The sequence below is a fragment of the Hesperophylax consimilis genome, chromosome 21, assembly GCF_061612785.1.
Source record: "Hesperophylax consimilis isolate HC1 chromosome 21, BYU_Hcon_1.0, whole genome shotgun sequence".
Taxonomy (NCBI): domain Eukaryota; kingdom Metazoa; phylum Arthropoda; class Insecta; order Trichoptera; family Limnephilidae; genus Hesperophylax; species Hesperophylax consimilis.
In genome coordinates, this window is record NC_142856.1 from 4,147,860 (window position 1) to 4,160,743 (window position 12,884).

The 12,884-nt window shown below is 31.1% G+C and overlaps 1 protein-coding gene and 1 non-coding gene across 3 annotated transcripts in view; both read right to left on the reverse strand.

Moving 5' to 3' along the window:
• The window catches only part of LOC149413529 (uncharacterized), a 279,540-nt gene that overhangs the window by 14,750 nt on the left and 251,906 nt on the right, over nt 1–12,884 (reverse strand). The gene's annotated exons all lie outside the window — the stretch shown is intronic.
• TRNAS-GGA (transfer RNA serine (anticodon GGA)) lies at nt 6,152–6,224 on the reverse strand. The gene has a single exon. It is a non-coding gene; the product is annotated as a tRNA-Ser (tRNA).

Genomic DNA, 12,884 nt, shown 5'->3' on the forward strand with positions numbered 1-12,884 from the left:
CTAATTGGGCAAGTCATAATCTCACTGGCTCCAGACGATTGGGAGCAGTTGAGATTGTTGTACGGTTTCACACATTTAAAAATTAAATTAAATAGTAAATGATTAACAATTGAAAAATGAGGAAGAAAACTGGCATCTCATCAGATGTTATTTCAAGTATTTTATAAAATAAAAGTGAGTTAATGATAGCGGTTAAAGTCGCATGATGCCAGAGCTCACCTTCGAGAAATCTATTTTTTTAGTCGAATATCGCACAAGAGTCCTAACTGCCCAGATAAAATAGAACTACGGCATCACCAATTGGGGTATGCTGAGAGACAGAGGGTAGTCCAGAGGGAAACGCAGCTAAAGTAAGATATCGATTCTGGATGGTGGTCTTTCAAAAGGGCGATACTAAGAGTATCTACCACTCTATATTCAAAAAGATATCTGATTTATAATTAGAATATACATTGTATATATATATATATAGGTTGTCACTAAAGTAAAAAAAATTTAGATTGAAACTTATTTACGAGATGAAACACGATACAAATAGTAATAAAAAAAAATAATGACATCACAGGAACATCGTGAAAAGAAATACTTCTCATTATAAGATTTCCTCTTTAAAAATTCTTCGTCTGTCTCATAAATAATAATGTCAGTGAACAAACGCAGATGTCCTTTAATTGAAAAGTAGGAAAGTAATCTCGGAAAAAGAATGAATGCAATTAAAGAAACGAGTGACAGTTAAAGGAGAAGTGGAAGGGGGTGGGATCAGAGCCGGGTCAGAAGAAAGTAAAAATGGCGCCCATCCTCATTTCAAGGAGAAAAATCACTATTGCTAATTTATTGAGAATCTTTTCAAATTATTGGTAATTCGGTAATAAAAAAACGAAGGCTTTACGAATGAATCAATAAGTTTCCTGATAAACTTTTAATAAATTACGAATATTTTATCACGATGTCGCAACACGTGTTCGTGACAATCCGAATGTTTTTGAATTCCAACGAAACTTCTTTGTATAGTTATGATGCATAGGACAAATCAATAAAAACATTCTTAAATTGATGTTTTTTAGTAATGTCTCATAATTTATCGTCAGGGCAAAACTTTATTTCTCCCCGTGTGTAAGATACATTAATAGTCCTAACTATTTGTTTGAGGTCAGGAAATTACAGGTGTCTTTTTTACATTAGCTCTACACAGGAGGCACTGAGAAAAAATATTGCAGGCGACTAATTATTGCTTATAATAATTTATTATTTGTACCTGTTTTGTTTTATTATACTTGCACGGAAACATCCCCTCGCACTTCTCTTTCACTGGATAGTCCGCACCCCAAAACCTGTTTCTCACTCTCCCCAGTTTAGTTATAATTACATATTTAGTTGAATAATGCATTATCACAGTTATATAAGTTTATTACATTTTTTGTTCTTCAGACCGACTTTTTCATGTTTTTGTTTACATATTTATAAATAAACAAATCTGTTTTTTCATCCTCTTATTTACATTATAATTATATTAAGAAATACAACACTTTAAAGTATAACTTGAAAAATAAATTAGCGCCATCAATGAAACAGCAGAATATGAATTATTTTAAGTTTTCTCTTCAAATTATACAATTGAATAAAGGCTAGCATTTGTTGAGATGGCAATTATAAATTTTAGAATACTTTATTTTTTTTCTGCGCACATCACTTTTTTCCGCTCTGGTTCGTTCTTACCACGTCCATTGTAAGTCCAGCACTGATTCCGGTGGACTGAAGATTGAGATATTTTGAAGGAAAAGCGACAAAAGCATAGGGCTAACGCCCAGAGACTGAAGAACTTAGAGAAAACTTACTTCTTAATAGACACAAATAGGAAAGTTTAGATGACTCAAGCTTGATAAAGAGACTTAAGATTGGACCCGAGATGAATTTATGAGAGGGTACTTGAACATTTAACATTATTCTTTTGTAAAACGTTTAGTATGAATACTTGAACTTAGAGATGTATCTTAATGTACAATGATATTATATTAGTACAGGGTCAAGGTTATATTTCTTTATTCCATGGGTCAGGGTCAGGAAATGATGGTCAAAATGGCCTAAAATAAGAAAAACGTATTTAAACTTTGGAATTTTTTTCGGAAAGTGAGAAAAATTAACAGGAACAGGAAGTATAATTTTTTTGATTTGTTTTTGGGGTGTTATGCCGTGTTGCGCTAGCTCCTTATTTAGTAACAATAACACATCTGCCCTGATGATGGACACTGCAATGCTGTCCGAAACGTTGGCTAAAGAAGGAGTTAGCGCAACACGGCATAATACCCCAAAAACAAATAATAAAAATACTTTTGGCCGTGAAAATCTTAAATCATATTTAAGGAAGTATAATAATTCCCGATCGTAACAGTATTTACAACGTTTCTATTTTTAGCTTGTTTGATTTTTAACTTAGTGGAAATGTGGAAATCAGTAGGTACGTATTTTACAGGTTAGGTTAGGTTAGATTACGTATATTACAGGTTAGGTTGGGTTAGGTTACGTATGTTACAGGTTAGGTTAGGTTTAAAAATATTCTTGTTCATCACCTCAAGAAAGATAAACACCTCACATGATCATTAAATCAGAGCCCAGCATATAGACAATCTAAATATCCACTGGAGTGATTTTCGGTATATAATGCCAAGTTTTGCAAAACGTCTTGAGTGATCGCACGTCATATGCCACTTTTCTTTACCTTGTGTAAAAATATTATTTGATATTTTTTCAAACATTCCCGCGTTTAACAGTTATCACTGGTAGAAAGCTGATATAATTCTTTTCTAATTTTATTTATTTATTTATTTTTCACATATACGGCACAACCTGTGCCATTCACATACTAAATTACAGAGAATAGTACAGCAACATAAGGAATGCTACAATCTAAATGTAAGTATAATGGTAAAATCAGTAAATAGTAGTAAGGTTAAGAGTATGAAAAAAAGAGATATAAATATAATATAAGTAGCAATCTGTAGAATAGTATTAAGTCAAAGTAAGAAATTATATGTAATAATATACAATAAAGTAGTATAAGGATGAATGAAGTGTTTATAAAATGTCTAAAAGGCATTAAGAGTTTGTAAAAAATAAAATAAAAGATATAAGAAAGGTATATACTATTAGAAAATGAATTTTATCAATAGGTTTCTAAATTCAGCATGAAGTGGACTATTATAGATTTTTAATTCTATCTGAACTGAATTTTTTCTTCGAACGCGGGCTGTCAAAATGATGCAAATGTTTGTTTTATTCAATTTTTCTCACATATTTATATATAAGTGAAGTTGTAATTGAATTACCCATTTATCTAAGCATTTCTAACTTATGTGAAATTGTTGTTTATGTAATATTTATCTAATCAAAGTCTAAATTCTCTGTCACGTGTCTTTTACATTGTCAAAGGTTATGTAAATGACTGTCTGTATAAAATATTTTATCGAAGTAAATAAAGCAAGACTCGAGATTATTCTTACTGAAAATTATAAACAGTGAATGTATGTTTCCGAAGCAATACCAGTTATTTTGTGTTAAAGGTGTTTAATAACCAGATTCACTGAATTCAATTTTGACAGTTCGCGAACACAAGTTGACACTAAATCTATTAAATATTTTTCAGAAGAATAGCTGTTAAAAATTAAGTAATATATTTTGGTATATGTGATAAGCGAGTAGGCTATAAAAAATAAACAGAAATATAAAATATTCAATGTTGAACAAATAAGTGTTAAGTAAAACGCAAAATTAAAAAGTTATGATTTTTTAATATTTTTTTTATAAATTTTAAAAATATATAATGCAAATCAAAATAAAGGTGAATTTATTGTCTGTATAACACTTAAATCGGTTTATATGCCTCCATATTAAAATTCAGAGTTGTGATTTTTTTAATGCAGGCAGAACATTTCCAAGCCAAGCGCTTAAATAACACGATCGCTCGACATATATTTCAAAATAAATACATCAATTCTTGGCTCTGTGTTTTAAAAATGTCGTAATAGAAGTTACTGAAAACCCTGTGTCTCAGGGTCCTCTAGTGAGGAGGACTAAGAACACAATCAACATCTCTTTTATATTTAGATTTCATTAACAATTTCTAAAAATTAAAATTTAAAAAAATATAAAAAATACAGTATTTAAATTTTTAAAAACAACTTTTTACAGTATGTACCGCAAATTTAAATACGCAATTTTGTACTGTAAACGATAGAAGGGCTGTACATTCCGTAAAACGAACTTGAACTTGAAGGTATTCCTCAAAGAAATTCTGCGTGGTAGCAAAGGATTGAATACCGTTCCCGCAGTTAATCCGGGTCGATTGAAAAAGCTTTACTAGAATACGTTCTCCCAGTTACAAGATTTCCTTTGATATCCTGCAAAGACTGGGGATTTTCATTGAAATTATTATGTATAATTTTTCTGTTGAAAGGTCAAAGATATTGGGTACAAGATATCTACCAGAATTAAAGAGATAGCTGAGCAAAAGTTCGATAGATTAAGTGATGGGTAGTTCATTTGCTTAATGGCTGTGTATGGATAGTGTAAAGATTTGAAAATAAGAAAAAAAATGTATTAGTTTCAATCATTGAAGAATAAGATTAATAATTCAGAATTAATAATATCATCTTGCTACTAATTGTTCCCAAGTTTTTGGCAGCTACCTTTTTAAATCATCAAAAAATTCTAATGAATTGGTTTGTAACCTAGAAAGTGTATCGGATAAACATTTCAGTTTTTTTTATTTATATAGGATACTTATTGGCTTTTTCTAAAAGACTAAATTGAACAACTTTTTTAATTATCACTAACATAAACCACTTCTTCATCAACGTCATATAACATTGAAGAAGAAGTTGTTAAGACGCTGTCCCGGTAAAACAAGACAGGATCTCTCTAGGTTCGATTCCTAGTCGTGACCGTTGTCTTTTTTTTCTGTATCTTGTTCTGTTTCATATTTAGTTTTCGTTCTCAACCTCTCATCCCATCTTTAATTGTCCAATGCCTACTGAATTTTTTTAATGTTTTAAGTTGAGAAAAAATATTCAAAAATTTCACCGGAGACCAAAATTGTACTCACATTTTTTACTCCAAATAATGTCAGGATTCACTAATCAAAATAAGTAAGTCTCTTGTCATCCTATATATCGGTAGTAATATGGAAACAGGGGCCATATGCACCAATTTCTAAGTAAAATTTGTGTAGAAGGCTATCTTTTGCCATATAACTCGATGTAAACGAGGATTTATTGGCAAGTTCATAATTTGTTTGTGAACGGTGACATTGAAATATGTCCTTATTCCTGGTCTGCCGAGTAGGTACTCTTATGTCGACTAGACTCTGGAGTTTGCAACATTATGCTATGTTTATTTGTTTGGGTTTATTGCACATATACAAAAAGTAACAAGTAAACTACATACTTTTTTTAAATCTTGAATAAATTATATTCACAAAAATGTCGGTAGCATTTAGCAGCAAAACGGAGCTAACGACAAGTTAAGAAATACTTTACTCTTGACGGAAAATTAGAAGAACGACTCGGTACTGGTTATTATTTGGTTGCGTTTGCTCAATGTCAAAGAACTAAGAAATTTATCATTTGATTTAATTAACCGACCGTTGACAAACCCGCATAAATCTACGCGGACGTTATATTGACAATTCAACGCTAAGCGGAAGTAAATCCTTCTACATATGTGGCTTAACTCTAATGCCCGAATTTTCCTCAAAAGCTTAATCTTGTTTTGGGACTTAAGTAGTCCCTTTAACACCACCAAAGCCTACTTAAGCACGGAAATAGGATAAATCTGTCCATAAAAAACTGGATGGAAGTGAAACGCTGAGGGTAAAATACGCTCAGCCGTGTTGGCGACAATGCGTAGCATTACTGCCCAATGCTGTGGGAACGAGACGGTGCATATCATGTGGTACAAACGTGCTGGCATGTTTAAATATGTATGCTTTAGAATTGTGTCAGTAGTGACATGTGAAAAAAAAAATTTTTGTTTATTGAATAAAAATGTCACCGAAAATCTTAGATGAATTAATAGAGAAGATACGTTTATTTTACAAGCAATAATTATTAGCCTGAAACACTCATCCACATTGAAAAATTTCCTGATAAAAGATACATGACGCCAACGGGACTTGAACCCGTGTCCTTTCGATTTCCAGTCGACAGCTCTGACCACTGAGCTATGGCGGCTTATCTCTCATCCGCGAAATAATTCAATATTTACTAGTGTTTCATTCAACAATTGCTGCTTGTTACATTTTTTCACCTGAAAACAACCAACTTTATTTTATATGAGAAAGGCATTGTAAGTGCTAACTCTCTCACTAGAGTCAGGATTTTATCAGGAGATTTTTCAATGTGGATGAGTGTTTCAGGCTAATAATTATTGCTTGTAAAATAATTGTTACCTTTTGTGCTATGCATAAAAAATCTTGTCTTAAACATTAGTTTACCAAAAAAATAATAAGATACGTTACTGAGAAAACGCGGATCGTTGCACTGGACCAGGTCCAGTGTACTTACTTGAGATTTCCTGCATTTAATATCGCACATAAGTTCGTTCGTCAGACAAGCTGTCACCAGCTGCCTCAAACACATTGCTCTGGTCTTGTTTTTGTAAAAACATATTTTCCTGTGGTTTTGAGAGGTGCAAAAATCATTTTCGAGCAACAAAAAAATTCTGATGGAGTATCTTTCCATTCTTAACTACACACTAATCACTTATAATATAAATAAATATGATTAATCAAGGCTACCCGAAATCGGTAAATGTCGAAATACACTAAAGCGAGACAGCGAACGCAGAAAAACGTAAGTGTAGATGGGACGACCATAGTGAAAATACGTTGTATTCTGCTATGCTTCCCGATGTCGGCTTTAAATTTGTCGATTTTAAATCAACAAACGCCGATTCTGAATACATAAGTTTTATTGCATAATTATGAGTAGAATTAATAAATCTAAATTTATACGATTAAAATCGTAGTAGACTTAAACGCTCTGTGATTTATTTATGTCTATTCTTGAATACACATTTTACAAATGACTACAGTGGTTTATATTGTAGTACAGAGAAAAAAGTACAGAAAAAGGTATAAAAAATAAAGAACAGGTTGATATAGGTAAAAGTGTGTGTGGGTCATATTGCATGTTACGTGAACATCTCACAAGGAGAACCTGTGCTGAGGTGTTAACGTGTTTGTGCTTAAGTTGTGACAGGTATTTATGTGTTGTAGTAGAAAGTTAATTTTTTTTTCACAGACATATATTGAAACATGAAAACACACATTAAATATGAGTGTTTGTATTTTTGGATAATTCTTGAATTATAATCTTTTGAATAAAGTGAATATCTTGATTTTTTATCCAGGCTACGATATGTTTTTTGAGAAAGTTTGTAGATGTATTTGTAGTCATTAATGGTTTCAAAGTAATGGACATACTGTTAAAAAGTTTGGTTGCGTAGTATTGAAAGTGTCTTTGTCCGTGTGTGGTGTGTGTTATCGGAATGTTCAGTGATTTATTTGTTGATGACCTGGTTTTTATTATGGCTTTTGGTTGATTTGTAATTGATTGGTCGGCGGTTTATGATGGAACTTGCACAGCTACCTCACGGGTCGGCCGGAGGCGTGCATTGAGAATGTGGACAAGTTGGTGTCAAATTGCTTTCCGTAGGATCGTACGCGGGTCGTCACTGCAGTGTACAAATTATTTCAAAAGAATTCAAGTTTTTTGGAAATCTAGCCAAAAATAAAAATTGGAATTTGTTGATTTCATACTGTGGGGTCGAGCTCACTGTTAACCGCCAAAACCGAGGTACCTATGACGTCACACGTATTCCGTAAGATTTGGCGGACTTTGAAATCGACAATTGTAAAAAAGTACTGGCATTTAAATTAGAAGGTGAACATGCTCACTTTTTTTTCAAATTGACTGGAATTCCTTATTCCTATTTAGAATTGACTGAAAAAACTATCTTTGTCAAGCTACATGTAAATTTTCTCAAATTGCATTTTTGAAGGAGCCTTAATTATTTTTTAGTTTTAAATTTACTCTCGCCTGCTGACATAATGTAACTCAACTAGAGAGATCATAAAGGATAAATAAATTTAATAACAGAACCAATGTTTTTCTTACATAAGAATTTTTTTCCAAGTTCAATGAACCCTTAACACGGGGGTGGTGGACTGGTCTATACAAATGAGGCCTTTGATTTTCTTGGGGGATGAAGATACTAATGCCTTAGCCCAGGGGAGAATCGATTTGTCTGTCTACAAAGGCCTTAATGACCTGGTCTTTATTCGTATCCTTTAAGGTTCTACCGCGAGAGAATTTTCAGAAATGAACATCTGATAAAATAATTGACCTGTTATGACTGAAGTAGACAATTATAATTACCGTTTAAATTGTTCTTGAGTCCTCCGTGTATTTGTTTAGTTTTTATGTTTTTTTTGTTTGTTTCGCTATCACTGTAGTTTTGTTTTTGTTTTTTCCTAGAATTTATAAATTTTCTCGCAGAAAACGCATTTTTAATGTAAATAAAGATAAATATGAACACATAACATGAGATACAAAAAAACATTATTTTTTTAAAATTTAAAATAAAGGTTGACAGTAATTTCATCATTGAGTATGAAATAGTGCAATGTGAACTAAGGTTATATGTAATTGATGCTTCCAACACAAACCAATTTAAAGCTCGTTTGAATTCTTATTTGGAGAGAATAAAGAATTAATTTATTTTTATATTTAAAACAGCTCAATTACTGTTAAACTTACTGTGATTCCATATATGGGTGCATCAATAGGATGCTGCTTGCTCATTAAATGATGATAATAAATATTAAAGAGTTATCGAGAAAAAAAAACCGAAATTAACCGAATAAAAAATAACATTACAAAATAATTTTGTGGAAAACCTCTGATTAAAAATATCTTATATTAAATTATCCGGACATCGATTAATAATTCTCTATTGAAGGTACAAATTTTAAGTGATGTACTTTATCGAATACTACGTCGTCATCCTCGAAGCGAATTTTCTTAGAATAGCACCTGCCATTTCTTGAATACATCTGAATCTCCCGACAATTTTTCATCTGTCACACGACACGATTTTCCTCTTCAGTTCATTAAAGTATATATCTTATCACTTTTCTATATTTCTCCACAAAGACGGAAGAACAAAGTGCTAGTAAACAAACTTGCAGGTAAATATTACGTAAACAATTTTTCTTCAAGGTATTTATTTCCCTCTTTGCCTACAATTTTTTAATGCTAACAAATTAAAGAAAATGACAGGATGATTGTTAATTTAAGTATCGCCCTATCGAAAGAGAGTTATTCTGTATCGACACGTTTAAAATAGCTTTATTTATGTTTGTTGACCAGATCTTAATAGCCAGGTACTTTCCAACATTTTTCTGTTCTACCTTTATATATTTCCTTCTCTGCTCCCTTCAGCATCAGAACATATCCCAAATGAGGATATATATAAATACCTTAGTCTAACTGTCTCCACACAAAATCTTCAAATCAAGCTCGATATAAAAACCCTGATAAAAATGGTTATGTTTATTTGATCACATAAATTTTTTTGTTTTTGTATTTCTACGTACGTTATTTTATCAACCTATAAATTATTTTAAAAAAAACTATGTCACCTTTTACACCTAACAGTGCGTTTTCAGCGCCTAAGAATACAAAACCAATTCTTAGAAATTTATGTAACTTTTTAAAGTGTACCAGTTTTCTTTTAAAGCTTTATTTAATTATAAGTTTCTGAAAGGTTTCTTATCAATATCAGATATTCCAGCTGAATTAGTCCAGGATAATTACACGCGAGGCCGCCAAAACAGATCTGTGATTGTTCCTAATTGCAAAACTAATTTACCTCTATTGATGCCTCTGGGAAGACTTACTGGGTTAATAATTTACTACCTTATTATTTAACCTATTAAAGTTGTATTTAACCTTTAACTGTGTGTATCTTTTTTGTCCTACATATAACCTTATTGTAATAAATATAACTGTTTTTGCAAAATAAACAAATAATCACGTAACATATTTAGGTACATTTTAATATCACATATCAATTTCTGCAAAAAAATATTTTGTAAGCTGTAAGATGTGTGTGATCGTAATTGTTTGCAAACAAGGAGCTTTGAAAAGATTAATTCGCAATATTAAATTTCCAAGTTCTTTTTTTGAAATAAAAACGAAAGAGTATTAATATATTTTTTTGGATTGAGATTGTAACAATATCGGACCACAAATTTAATAACTTTACTTAGAAATATGATGTAGGGCAACAATAATTCATCCCACATAGGTTTATCCTTTGAGATAAATAACATAAAATAATACACAAATGAAAAATGTTCTTTGTTTAAAACCAATTTATTTTGAGTTACACAGGTTGACCGGTTTTGGTTGCTCCCAACCTTCATCAGGGCAATAAACACACAAACTAAATTAAAGTACAAAGAAAGATTACAAAGTGTGTAATGCAGACTACTGTAAAAACAAGAAGGTCATCATGAAAAAAGTGGAGCTTAAGTGGATGATAAAGGTAGACATTGCATGAATATTTTTTTAATGATAAACTAATGTTTATAAGACAAGGTTTTTTATGCATAGCACAAAGGATAACAAATTATTATAAGCAATAATTAATCGCCTGAAATATCCATACAAATTGAAGATATTATTGTAAAAATAAATGGCGCCGACGGGAATTGAACCCACACCTTCTGAAGTCCGGTTAAGTGCTCTGGACCACTGAACTACGTCGGCTTCCCAACATGCCAAATAATGTAATACTTCAATCAACAATTACTGCTTATTATATTTTTTTATCTGTAAACAACGAACTTTCAGAGTCAGTATGAGAAAAGTGTAATTGAAAATGGATGAAGAAAAAGATCTGTGCAGGGAAAAAGTTGTCAGGCATTTATTATTTCAGCTGGTTATCCATTCAGGAAAAAAGCTCATTTGTCTTTAAGATTGAATATACATGTATAACTAAGCACAAAAAACCATTCTACCGGTTGAAAATAACGAAATTGTAACCTCAAAGTTAATCACGTATTACATGGAACAAAGTAGACCTTTCGCAAAAATATTCACCATTTCTGAATTCATTTAACTTTGATATGTATGGATAAACAATAGGTTTGCAAGGACATTTTAATGAATCCGTCGCAATAACATTAATGTTTGTGAAGAAATAGCTTCCAAATCCTCAAAGGAAAAATTCATTCCAGATAATACTGTTTTCTAAATTTTGGTGAAAATTCTGAAAAATTTTGACTGATCTAATATTTTAATTATGTTTTTTTGTTACGTGACGTCCGCAGCACACATTTCAAAGAAATTTAATATAACTTGTTATTTTTTGACATGGATGTATTATTCTCCTTTTGTGGCGTTGAATAATTATGATACCCGGTAAATTATAACCTTTTTAGTAATAACAAACGTATTTTAAATTTTATACAACTGATAATCAACCATTTACCCTATATAAAGTGTGGAAAATTTAAAACACGTTTATTAGTAAGTTCCTTAGAATTTGTGAAAGAAAATTATTTCATGAAATTTTTCATATATTTATTAAATAATATGTATCTACCTACTCATGTCATAAATTTCTCGTTCGTAAATCAATCACCAGATGGTCATAAAATCAATCTTGTACGGTGGTATGTAGCTTCCTATACCAGGGTACTAAATTTTACATCAAAATCCCACTCTCATTCAAAACTCACAACAGTATTATAACATTTAAATCAACAAGTAAAAAGCTAGATACAAAACGTAGGAAGATCAGAAATAGAAAATATACTGAAACCAAATACAGACTATAACCGAAACCCCTCAATTGTACAAAAAATCAGCATTTTATGATTATTTCAGAAAAAAATACTATTTAATATATTCATAATTACTTCATATAATCAATACTACAAACATTTATTAATATGTATGTGAAATCTTCAGGTCGGAAGATCCCAGTGAGGATATAATTATCTCTAATTATTTTTAAAAAAATCTCTATTTGTTATCAAAAAAGAAAGATAAACGCTTATTTTTATTATTGTATTATTAGAAGGTAACTAATTACAGAAACGGACACTTTCTGGAAGTTAATTCCATGGAAATACTGGTAAAATAATCATTTTGGGGTAGGCGATAACATTAGATAATTTTATTAATGTATGAGGGTAGGGATGAGTGTATATTATGCAAAGCCAAAAGGTGTCATTCTTGTGATGTTCCCTCATCCTATCTGTCAGAAATAACAACGTTGCTATGCCAATTTACGAAATCCAACTAGAAGTCCAAAACAAAACAGAGCGATGTGGAGACCTCGGAGGAGTGTGTTTTGTATAACTATAAGGTTATAAACGCAAGGTTTTTTACTCAAATACGGACAAAAAGTATCAAGATGCAGTAATTTAAAAATTTTGTAAACCAGTAGCCATTAATGTCAGAAACCTAGGAAAGGAACTTATAAAAAAAATTATTTCAAACAAAAATTTCATTCAGATTGTTCAGAAACCTAGTTTGATTGAAGCTGATAAAATTTCAGTTAATCTTGTAAAATTACGAGATATTGCAAAATTGCAAAATATCCACTTTGGCGATGACTGGAGAAATATTTCTGACCTGAATTTTTACTCCAAATTGGTGTCCATAAAAATGTCATTTTTTAAAGAAACTGGGGCTTTCAAATATATAGATGACTTGAAATATGAATCTTGAACAGGATTACTTACATAACATCAAATTTTACGTTCACAATGATGAATAACGAACTAATATATATTTTTAATTGTCAACAATTTA